Source organism: Cetorhinus maximus, chromosome 17, assembly GCF_964194155.1.
Source record: "Cetorhinus maximus chromosome 17, sCetMax3.hap1.1, whole genome shotgun sequence".
Lineage (NCBI taxonomy): Eukaryota > Metazoa > Chordata > Chondrichthyes > Lamniformes > Cetorhinidae > Cetorhinus > Cetorhinus maximus.
The window spans coordinates 9,843,783-9,855,630 of record NC_135895.1 but is presented as its reverse complement, the minus strand read 5'-3'; the positions used below and the strand labels follow the sequence as shown (position 1 = coordinate 9,855,630).

Sequence of the window (11,848 nt, the reverse complement as noted above, 5' to 3'; positions counted from 1 at the left end):
GGAAGCTTTTCATCAGCTACAGCTGCACCATTGGAATCTTGGATGCTGAAGTTAATCAGCTTGTCTTTACTTTATCAAATTTGGTAGCCTGTGGAACCTGGGGAATTGATCCACTGGGATGCTGTAGACAGTGCAAGCCATTTAAACATGATTGAATGAATCCCTCATTACACTGATGGAAGAACCTGCAAGTAGAGTAACAGGTCAAAGGCAAAGCCCCAAATTGGCCTTTAGCATATGGTTGAGTGAAACACGTTAACATTGTTTGCAAACTTCATCCAATTGGAGCCTGCATTGCAAACTGCTGCCTCGAATCTGCAGACCTCACGCCAAATGGTAAAAAGATCAGTTTGCTGTAAGGGAATAATTAAGCCATGGAAGTGGAAGAGGGGAAAAGCAAAAATTGGAAGGACTCTTAATGCTGTTTTGGAATTGCTAGTAACTGCACATTAATTCCCCCAGCTAAACTGGGGTCATGACCGCAATCTGGTCAGGGACTGTCCTAATTGTCTTAGTTATTCATTACTGCTGTTTCTATGGCAGGCTACTTCAAGCATAGCTTTTTGAAAGACAACACTTCATTCTGAATAAAGACAGCTGAGACGACATTCTGGAAAACAGTGCCTTGCAAACGCCACTGATGCAGTAAATGCGAGTAAGTGACAAAATTGAGGAACGTGCCACTAATTTGTTTCTATCGCATTGAAAACTGTAAGCATGTTTTATTATTTATTTTGCTCCAGGTATGTGGAAGTTAGAGTTTTATTATCAAATGTCTTGGCATAATGAATATAAATAATTGTATGTACTGTGTGTACTTGCACCAAACAACTTTCTATCCATAAATTCTGAGCAAGAGAAGGAAATCTGACCTGCACATAAGACACATCCTCAGTTACTGAGCAATCGGACATTTTTATTTTATTGCATGCTGGCTGTACCACAAGCCACAAGGAGAGTGGGAGCCTGGGGAGAGAGAGGTAAGTGTCATTGCGAGATCCAGGATGAAGAGGAGGGCTGGGCCATGACAGGATCAGATGAGTATCCTCTCCGGCTAATATTTAGCACAATGCCTCATGCATTGATTGACCACGCTGTCCTTTTTTTAAAAACCCAAACTGTGATTTAAGTCACTAGTGGTAGAATTTCCATAGTGGTTCACTCAAACTCTCTCTGTAACTTTGGCAGAAACCCAAAGAGATTACGTGAATTACCATTTACACCATTTCTCTAGGGCTACTGTAAATATTCTGCTGAGGTTACGATGGGCTATCAGGAAAATGCTACAAAAGCTTTACCCCATTGTCAGCAATGTGCAGTCAGTCTATTAATTGCTTTCAGACCTGGGGGCAGATCCAAACTCAGCCACTTACTAGGGAAGAGTAGCTGAGCTGATTTCCAGTTACCTTCTTCAAAGCTTTTTTTTTGGAGCCCCCTTCCCCTAGGTAAACTGCAAGTGAGGTTAAAGAGCCATTTACCCTTCCAGCAGGAGTGGGGGGGTGTTTGAGTTTGACGCTCACACTCCCAAGCACGCTTGGCCATCAGTCCAGTGTTGTTAGTCGGCATCCTGATCACCAGTTATCGGCAGTATCTGGAATGAGACCCAAAAGTAATCCTTCTGACTCTGAGGCAGTGCCGACCCACAAAGCCATAAACTGTGCCAGTGAACTCACCATGAAATGTCAAAAATATGGTTCAAAGTTTCAATCTTAAATAAATTATAGTTGCATATATGTTTCTAGTTATTGACTTCGAGTAGACACATAAGTGCATAATAGTAGGGGTTTCATACTTGGGCATGGCAATACTTGCAGATGATTGCTGCAGAGCAGCAGCTTCCTTTTAGAAACATAATCAGTGCCACCACTTACTTGCAGTGAGCAGGAGTGCAAGGTTGAAGTATTGTCATCTGACTGACTGTGATCAAGGAGATTCGTAAGATTGGTAGAAGTTGACCTTGTCTGAGCAGAGTTGGAACAGTGCTTAGTCTGAAATTTATTGGACTAAAAATAATTGAACCACAAGTTAACCTTTTAAAAGACTTCAAAAGTGAATACATCGTAATGGAAGGCATGTGACAGGCTCCTCATATACAATTGGATCAAAGCCCCAATGTGATCTGAAGATCTCGCCAGGCATTTTATCTGTTTTTAATATAAGATATTAAATTGAGAGCAAACCAGAATGCTGGAAATACAGACTTCCTAGCTAATCATGTTGGATACTGAAAGGTCTCCGCGGGAAGCCCCCTTTCACAGAATAAGTAGTGGAAATCTGGAACTCTCTACACCTGAAGTCTGCGGGCTGCTGGGACTATTGACATTTTCAAGACCGGGGATCAGTAGATTTGCATCAAGGGATATAGAGCAAAGGCAAGTAAATGGAATACAGATCGGTCATGTATAATCTCATTGAATGGAAGAGCAAGCTTGATGGGCCGAATGGCCTGCTCCTGTCCTTACATTGCAAATTTACACGATTTCCACCACATAAAATCTGCCAGAAATTTTTCTCTACTTTCAAATGTTGTGTGTTCCAAGCAAAGATTTTGGAAATACACTAAAGCACCGCCCGCATCTTTAAAGACTTGTGTTATTTTGCAACAAATAAACCTTCCCAGGGAATGATTCCCACGTGTAAACTCCAGGCTAATCCAATGCAATCGTAACCATGGAGTTTGACACCAATTGTTTGATCAAAACCCCATCTACAAAATGGCTATTTGACTCTTGCCATTTCTAATACTCCCAGAGGGGCCTGTGTACCTGTGCAAGGGGTGTAGAGTGAAATCGTGCGGGGGGCGACAGGGGTCTCGGTTAGCAGCTGAAGAGCCGGCGAGAACCCGGCATCACCTCTTTTCAAGAAGGTCCACCACATCTTGTGTCATTCAGGCATTTATCAGGCCAGCGGCGGGCTTCCCTAATGTCAAGCACCCCGACGGGGGAGGAAGACCCGCCCACAGAGAGCTGCTGGCCAATCAGAGGCTGGCAGCTTTTCTGTACTGAGTAGTGCCACGAGGGAGGGGGGTGGCTGCTGCTGGTACGACACCCACCCGATGCTTTAGATCGAGGAGGGACCTAGGCCAGAGATGAGTGATGGCGGGAAGGTGTTTGTATGGTAGGATTCACAGAGGCAGCAAGGGCAGATGGTGTCTCAGAAGCGGGACCCCTCCCTTCCCAATGCCGGATCCCTTGAGCAGACAATGAGTGCCTTTGAATGAGGGACCTCCCGGGAGCCCACAAGCATCATCGTGCTCTCTGCATGGTGAGTGTCCCGCTTGCTGCTGGGTACATATAAACGGCGGTGGGGTGAAGCTTTTCAATAGGCATTAATTGCTCAATTAAGGGCTTCAACTGGCAGCCGGACAGGAAGGTTGTCCATGAGCCTTCCCCACCGCCCCATGGATTTAATTGGGGCGGAGGCAGGAGGGTGGTGAGCTTTGCAAACCCCGCCCTCTCAGCTGACTTAATGCCCCCACCCCCAACCACCAAACTCACCAGGGTGGAGGGCACAAGATTCCACCCCGAGTCCTGGGCACTGCTGATGAGCCTTCAGTTGACGGTATTCCTTGGGTTGCCATGTCTTCTGGAGGCTCTTAAAGATAACCAGAGGAGGGAAAGTTTTTAATCCAGCCAGTCAGAATGGGACAGGCTTGTCATTAAAATAGCCACGCAAAGGCTCGCCGCCCTATTATCACTCAATTCTCGCCTGCCAGCATTTTAACAGGGCCCTTATTTACATGGCCAATGTACACATGGCCTAAGACATCTATAGGCCCCCATAGGCATTTTAGCAGCTTACTGAGCAGAGCACCTGAAGCAGGCGCCAGAAGGAAGAGGACATCTTCTGCCCAGCCTCTTACCTCGTCCCTCACGCACCATGGTCATTTTTGATGAAACAAAGCTGCCCGGATGACTGCCTTTCTTTCTGCCAGTTTGGGGTGGGTGCTTGGAAGCTTGGCTCCCACAACGGCTCCTGGGTCACTGGGGGTGGGGCAGGTTTAAAGTCCTCCCAGCTCTAGTTGGAATGGCAGAAGATGATTCTCCTGCAGTTAAGGGACAAAGTAGAAGAAGTTTTCTACTTTTCTCCCACTTACCACAATCGCTGATTCAGCGTGACAAGTAAATGCTATTTGGCATATTGGCCTTCCAAAAATGAGCAGTACCAGGCTTGATTTTTAACCCGCGACTGCTGCCCCTCTCCCCACGACACATTCGGAAAGACAGAGGAGCTGGATCGACCTTCACAAAAACCATGCCTATATCTGCATAATAATGAATAGAAACACCAGAGACAAGAGGTTCCAAGAGCTCCAGCAGAGATTTTCTCACTCTTACCCCGTTCAGCAGTGTTCTAATTGTGCTTATAAATCGTTCTTTGGTAGGCAAATGGTTTTCACAGGAAATTTGGGTGTAAGTTAGGCTAGAGACGAGGAGGAATTTCTTCTCTCAGAGGGCAGTGAATCTATGGAATTCTTTACCACAGAGGGACCCAGAAGATGGGTCGTTAAGTATCATCAAGGCAGAGATAGGCAGATTTTTAATCAGTAAGGGAATCAAGAGTTATAGGGAAAAGACAGGAAAGTGGAGTCGAGTGTTATCAGATCAGCCATGATCTCATTGAATGGCGGAGCAGACTCGATGGGCCGAATGGCCTACTTCTGCCCCTACATCTTATGGTCTTATGATCCAAGTTGTGGTCAGTGCAGAAACTAGAAAAAATTTCAGTATGAGTGTGATTCACGAAGTTCCCAGTCACAGTGGTAATAAAAGATTTATAAGCAAGAGCTGGAGAGTGAAGGTTAAGGGACAATTTAATGGAAGACTTCAAAAATTTTGGGAGGATAAGTAATGAATCATTATTTTCATTGCTAAGTTGCTAACAAAAGGCTAACAAAAACCTTTAGCAAAAGCAGCGAGGGAATAGTTAGAATAAATGTTTTCATGTGAAGTGTTTAAAATATGGAATAGTGTTACGGCAAGTGGCTATTGAAGCCAAGTCAATCACAACACTTAAAAGAGGGAATTTGATGAATGGTTAAAGAAGAAAAATATTAAAAGATGCAGGGAAATGGAGTCAAATGGATAACTCTTTCCGAAAGTTGGTACAGAAGCAGCGGGCTGAATGGCCTTCAGGCTGAATTGCTGAATGTAAAACTATATGAATGCCATGCGATTTGTTTCTATGCTGCATGCAAAGTAATTAGCATTTGTTAGGTTTATTTTGCCTGTTTCGCATTAGCTTATTTAGTACAGAATATCGATATAGATAGGTTAAATAAATGGGCAAATATACCGTCAGATGGAGTATAGTTTTTTTTATTCTTTCACAGGATATGGGTGTCACTGGCTAGGCCAGCATTTATTAACCATCCCTAACTGCTCATGAGAAGGTGGTGGTGAGCAGTGGGAAAATGTGAACTTGTCCACTTTGGCAGGAAGAATAGAAAAACAGTAGATTGTTTAAATGGTGAGAGATTGCAGAATTGGTGGTGCAGAGGGACCTGGGTGTCCTGGTACATGAAACACAAAAAGTTAGTATGCAGGTACAGCCAGTGATTAGGAAGGCAAATGGAATGTTGGCATTTATTGCAAGGCAATGGAACAAAAAAATAGGGAATTTTTTACTGCAGCTGTACAGGGCCTTGGTGAGACTACATGTGGAATACTGTGTTCAGTTTTGGTCTCCTTATTTGAAAAAGGATATAATTGCATTGGAAGCAGTTCAGACAGGTTCACTTGGCTCATTTCCGGGATGAAAGGTTGATCTTAGGAAGAAAGGTTGAACAGGTTGGGCCTATACCCATTGGGGTTTAGAAGAATGAGAAGTGATCTTAATGAAACATTTAACATCTTGAGGGGACGTGATAGGGTGGATACGGGGAGGAGGTTTCCTCTTGTGGGGGAGACTTGAACAAGGGGACACAATTTAAGAGTAAGCGTCTCCCTTTTAAGACGGGATGAGGAGAAGTGTTTTCTTCCAAAGAGTCATTATTCTGTAGAATTCTCTTCCTCAGCGAGCAGTGGAGGCTGAGTCATTGAATATATTCAAGGCTGAGTTAGACAGATGTTTGTTAGACAAGGGAGTCAAGGGTTATTTGGACAGACAGGAAAGCGGAGTTAAGGCCACAATCAGATCATTCATGACCTTATCAAATGACGGAGCAGGCTTGAAGGGCCGAATGACTTACTCCTGCTCCTAAGTCTTATGTTCCATTCCTACGTGGAAATTATCGGTAAGTGCTCCTGATGCTGCTGCCATCACTGTAAATTAGGAGAGTTAAAGAGATAGAATTGAGTAGATAAGGAACACGTGTTGTCTAGCTCATTACATAGGTAAGATGCACAATACACAAAAATAACAGACACTTGTGTGAGCTTCCAGACCCCGGCACCATCATTCAGTCAAGAGGGATGGCTCAAAGCTCCATTTTGTTCTCCCAACATCCAATAACTCCTCTCTATCAGTTATCAAACAACAACAGCAGTAACACAACATCCCGCATTTAGGAAACCTGCCAGCACTCGCCATCAAGGTGTCAGTGGAGGAACAAACAAGATATTACCCTGTGAAACTGTATCCTGGCGAGAGTAAATGCCTTCAGGATACATGGGGAGAAAATTAGGGGGATGGGGAAATGAAAGGAAAAGTTCAGAATGGTGACATCATTGGAGAGACATCTGCAACCCATAATCAACCAGGCCTCCCAGCTGACATTCAAAGTTTCATGACTGGAGGAAGCACTGGGAGCCATGAAGCGAAGGAGCATTTGAAAAGAAAAAGGAGACAAATGTTATTGTACCTTTGGGACATTAGACCTAATTTTCAAAGCTGCCGTAACTTGTGGAATGCAGGAGCTGTCAAATTGGTCTCGCTGAGCTTTGTTTTACCCTGGGGCTACACTGAAGGATTGCTAGTGGTCTGCCAACACTTCACAGTTGGGGAGCAGATACCAGAAACCTTTGTCTATTTTCATTCATTCCTGCACTCCTGGAATATCCAGAACAGCAACAATTATCTTTTGATAATTTGATGCCTCTTTTAAGGACGCCACATGCATTTTGCAGGGGTTGGTGGGGGTGGGGGTGGGGGGCGCGGTGCGGGGGGTCGGAGCGGTTGGTGTGTAGGTGGGTAGAAAGTAACAATTCGTTGTTTTCCATCTTGTCATAGTTGCTACTGATGAGCTCACTCGTACAGGTCAGGCGCAAATGATTTCCAAATTCTTTCACTGCATTTTCTTTATTCATTTACGGGATATGGGCTTCACTGGCTGGACCAGCATTTATTGCCTATCCCTTGTTACCCTTGAGAAGGTGATAGTGAGCTGCCTTCTTGACCGCTGCAGTCCATGTGGTGTAGTTACACCCACAGTGCTGTTAGTGAGGGAGTTCCAGGATTTTGACCCAGTGACGTTGAAGGAATACAAAGGCAATATATTTCCAAGCCAGAAAGGTGAGTGACTTGGAGGGGAACTTCCAGGTGGTGGTGTTCCCACCTACCTACTGCCCTTGTCTTTCTAGATGGTAGTGGTCGTGGGTTCGGAAGGTGCTGTCGAAGGAGCCTTGCTGAATTCCTGCCGTGCATCTTGCAGATGGTACACGCTGCTGCAGCTATGCGTCAGTGGTGGAGGGAATGTTTGTGGATGCTACAGTTAAGGTGCTTAGCCGTTGCAACCCTCCCCCACATCCCCACCACAGTGCATAGAACGTGAGTGAGGAACGTCCCTAGATCTGTGTTTAATCTGACCTGATTTTCCCCTTCGACTAGGAATGGTGCTACAAATGTTTCCTGTTTCAACAACGCTCACAACCCTAAGATTGAGTGTGGCGGTGGGTCAGGCATTGACGGGCAGTTTTCGGAGTGCGTGCTGCCAGTGATGGGCCTCGCCAATGGAGCCACACATGGAAAATGGCGGCAGTGCATTTTTCTGATTGACAGTCCCAGAGGACGAGTCTCTCAGCAGCAATGAAAACTCAGCCTTTTGTTTCATGTTTGGTCTTGGCCTACATCACATGACTGACCGAAACAAGGGGGAAGGAGAAAAAAACGTGTTGTACCTCAACATAATTCCTTCTTTGTAGTCATTTGTACCTGTTAACAACAACTTGCATTTATTTATTTATTTTTATTCATTTACGGGATGTGGGTGTCGCTGGCTGGGTCAGCATTTATTGCTCATCCCCAATTGCCCTTGAGAAGGCGGTGGTGAGCCGCCTTCTTGAACCGCTGCAGTAAAACATTCCAGGGCAGTTCACTGGAGCATTATCAATCAACTTTGACACCAGGCCACACAACGTGACATTGGAATAGGTGGCTTGGTCAAAGAGGTAAGTTTTAACTGAGTCCCAATGAAAGGCCAATCATTAACTCTGTTTCTTTCTCCTTACATCCTTCTTGACCTGTTGAGTCTTTCCATCATTTTCTGTTTTTATTTCAAATTTCCAACCTCTGCGGTATTTTGCTTTTCTCTTTCGTTTTCTTTTCTCTCCTATCCTGAAGGTGCTTTGTCGCTGGGTTGTGGTTTCATGGGCAAGAGGCCACTTTCCATTATTGTTTCAGAACATCCCCCACTGCCATGCCTGGCTTGATGGTAAATATTTGCGCCTTATTTGACTAAGGATATTGTGACTCTGCTGCCCTCTCAGTTCTGCACCCCTATTGTCTGATAACTGATACAGGGTAGCCAAGGGGAAAAACATGAAAACTTGGGGCCCCATTTTAAATTCACCCTCCCCTCTCTCATTATATCCACCCATTTTCTTCTCCGTCCTCATCGCCACCCCTTCCTCTTCATGAAGGCCACCGACCCCCCGCTAGGCTATAGTGCCATCATACAGTGCACCTCCTGGTAACATCTTGCAAAGTCACTACAATCTACCTGATTGCTGACATGGCTGTTTTCATCACAACAGGTTCCAATCCTGTTTTACCCATTCATTCTAGTTCTATCCACTCTAAGCTGCTTTCTTACTGAAGTGCTTATTTCACAACTCTTAATTTTTGTAGATGACTTTGCTTCAAAGCATTTAATGCTCCAATTACCCTTTGCATTAAAAAAATCCTTCCAGACCCATCTTGTCATTTTCATTCACCTGCTAAGTTTAAGCACTCAATTGTTAAATGGCAGTCTGCCTTTGTGCTCCAGTATGCATCAGAATATTAAAATATAGCATTAACATGTTTGGCTATTATTATAAAGGGGCTCAGCTTTCAGTTTAGTGCTAATTGAGCTCTCTGAAAAAGATTTCCATAATTCATTTGATACTTAATCTACTTAGTATTCATAATAAAAAGAATAGTATTGACAAACCCGGTCCCAAAAACGAGTTGTGAAAAGGTCCAGCCAGCCAATTCTACAGAGAAAGCAATATATTAATTAACTGGAAATTGAAGTGATGTAATGAAAGTCATACATTCCTCTTTGAATAGAGATCACAGAGAAAATGAGGAGCAGTGATTTACCAAAAGTAAATTGTAATTATATTCACCCAAGTCAAGTCGGGACAGGATTATGCCATCTACAAACGGTCATTACTGCCATTGAAGAGTACATGCTTTTGGGGTCAATGGGATTTATTTGGTCAATTGGGTGCCAATGTAAGTGAACAGCTGGCACTTTCCTTTAGACCTTCCATTGCAAAGTGCTGAAGAATCCATCTGAGAGTTTATGATTACCAAGCACACATTCTCTCACTGTTGGGACAGCAGATCCCAGAGCACTTTAAACACAGCTTGGCAAGACCCAAGGATTCGGACTGTCTTCAGGGGTACTTTCTGGAGTTTGACAATCAGGAAACTGTGCCATTCACCAGCCAGACAAAAATGTTTGTCTGACCAGGGCCACACATCCTGAGTTTTGTTGTTGAATTGCTGGGCTTGTCTGAGCCCAGTGAGAAGAACAGCAGGGGCGAGTTCATCCTTTCCAACCACTTTGTTGAACCAGGCTGGTCTGGGGGAGGTGGTGGCATAGTGGCATCATCACTGATTAGTATTCCAGAGACCCAGGCTAATGCTCCAGGGACCTGGGTTCTAATCCCACCATGGAAAATCTGGAATTAAAAGTCTTTTGATAGCCATTGTTGTAAAAACCTATCTGGTTCATTAATGTCCTTTAGGGAAGGTCCTTACCTGGTCTGGCCTACATGTGACTCCAGACCCACAGTAATGTGCCCCTGAACAAGGGTAATTAGGGATGGGCAATAAATGTTTGTCTGACCAGGGCCCTGTGAGAAGAATGGCAGGGGTGAGTTCACCCTTTTCAACCACTTCTTTGAACCAGGCTGGTCTGTCAATCATGGAGGCAGTGAGAATAGGGAAGCAAATTAGACACTAAATGGTGGAGCTTTAGGTGGCCGTTCAGATTCATGCACCCAGCCAGTGATGCCATCTCCCTCAACAATGAAAAAAACCTCAACAACGCCACCAAGGGCAAAGCAGCCTTTTTGATCTGTTCCTTAAACCTTCATCCTGCTCCACCACCCTAGCACAGTGGCAGCCGTGTGTACCAAAGACAATATGCACTGCAGCAACTTGCCAAGGCTCCTTTGACAGCACCTTTCAAGCATGTTACCTCTAGCATCTAGATGGAACAAGGGCAGCAGATGCATGGGTTCCCCTCCAGCCATTCACCTCCTAACATGGCACTATATCACTGTTCCTTCATTGTCGCTGGGTAAAAATCTGGAATTCCCTTCCTAACAGCACTAAGAGTGCAGCAGTTCAAGAAGGTGGTTCACCACCACCTGCTCATGGGCAATTAGGGACGTGTAATAAATGAAGGAATTAAAATATAAGAAGAAACTTTTCCAACACAGATCAATGAGGGTTCATTTTGGACCACCATTATAAGTACAACCTAAAATCCTTCCAGAAAGCACTCAAATGATGTCTGCCTACTGTTGGATTATATGGTTTTCTGTGCCAAAGTATTTTTACAAGTTCATTTTAGGAAAGGCACTGAGGGGACATCTATGCCTTATCCCTCCACTAATTTGCATACTGCTAACAAATGCTGAGCCAACTCAAGTCTTGCTAATGATATTGTCACAGATGGGCTATTCCACCGAGAATAGGTGGAAGTTGGAGAAATCCAACTGAACTGTTATAGCCCTTTCAGGCAACTCAAGAACAATGATTTAAATCCAGTGAAACAATCCCAATCGTCATTATTGGAAGAATTTAGCTTGATGAATTGAAAATACCTTTCTTTCATTCCTGCTGTTTTATGGCTTAAGAGTATGATATTGCCTTGTGTTTTAACCAATTGTACTGCATAAGTTGTTCATAAACAAAGTACCTTAAAAATGATAGTTTTGGTGCATGAAAGTGCCTTGTCAAAATTAAAACTTCAAGATAATGCCATTTTGGTAATGTCCCCCACCACCATCATTACCACCACACACACCCCCCACCCAACCCCACCCACTACCATCAGCAGCTCCGTCCCTGTCGAAAATAAGAGGTTTACTGTTCATTGTTCTGAAATTATAAAATTGTCTAGAATTATAGTGGATGTCTCCATCCTGCCCACACGATTCCTATCAATGCAGTGTTGGAAAACTCTGCATTCGTCAGTCAATTGGTAAAGTTAACACACAAGTATTAAGAAAGGGCACAGTTTGCTTCTTTCTGTTCGTATGATTTGCTTTAACATGAAGCATCGTAAAAGTACATTAAAAATCTCCCCTCCTGCAGCAAACAAAAGCTGCCATTTCCAGTATGTCAAGCTCACCAGAGAATAGAGACGATGATGTTCCCATTCCTTTGCAAAACTTGCCTACGTAATAATAGTGTCAGGTGTAGCTCAGTAGTAGCAGTTTCACCTCGGAGTCAGAAAGTTGTGAGCTCA

At 44.2% G+C, this 11,848-nt stretch overlaps 1 protein-coding gene across 3 annotated transcripts in view; it reads left to right on the top strand.

The window, feature by feature from the left end:
* The first annotated feature begins 561 nt into the window (after positions 1-561).
* adgrl2a (adhesion G protein-coupled receptor L2a) overlaps positions 562-11,848 on the top strand; it is an 865,273-nt gene continuing 853,986 nt past the window's right edge. Inside the window, exon 1 of one of the 3 annotated variants that reach the window (XM_078560694.1) lies at positions 562-655. The gene's annotated coding sequence lies outside the window, so the exon portion shown is untranslated. The remainder of the gene's footprint in view (positions 656-11,848) is intronic. The other 2 variants (XM_078560693.1, XM_078560690.1) reach the window with 2 other exon arrangements.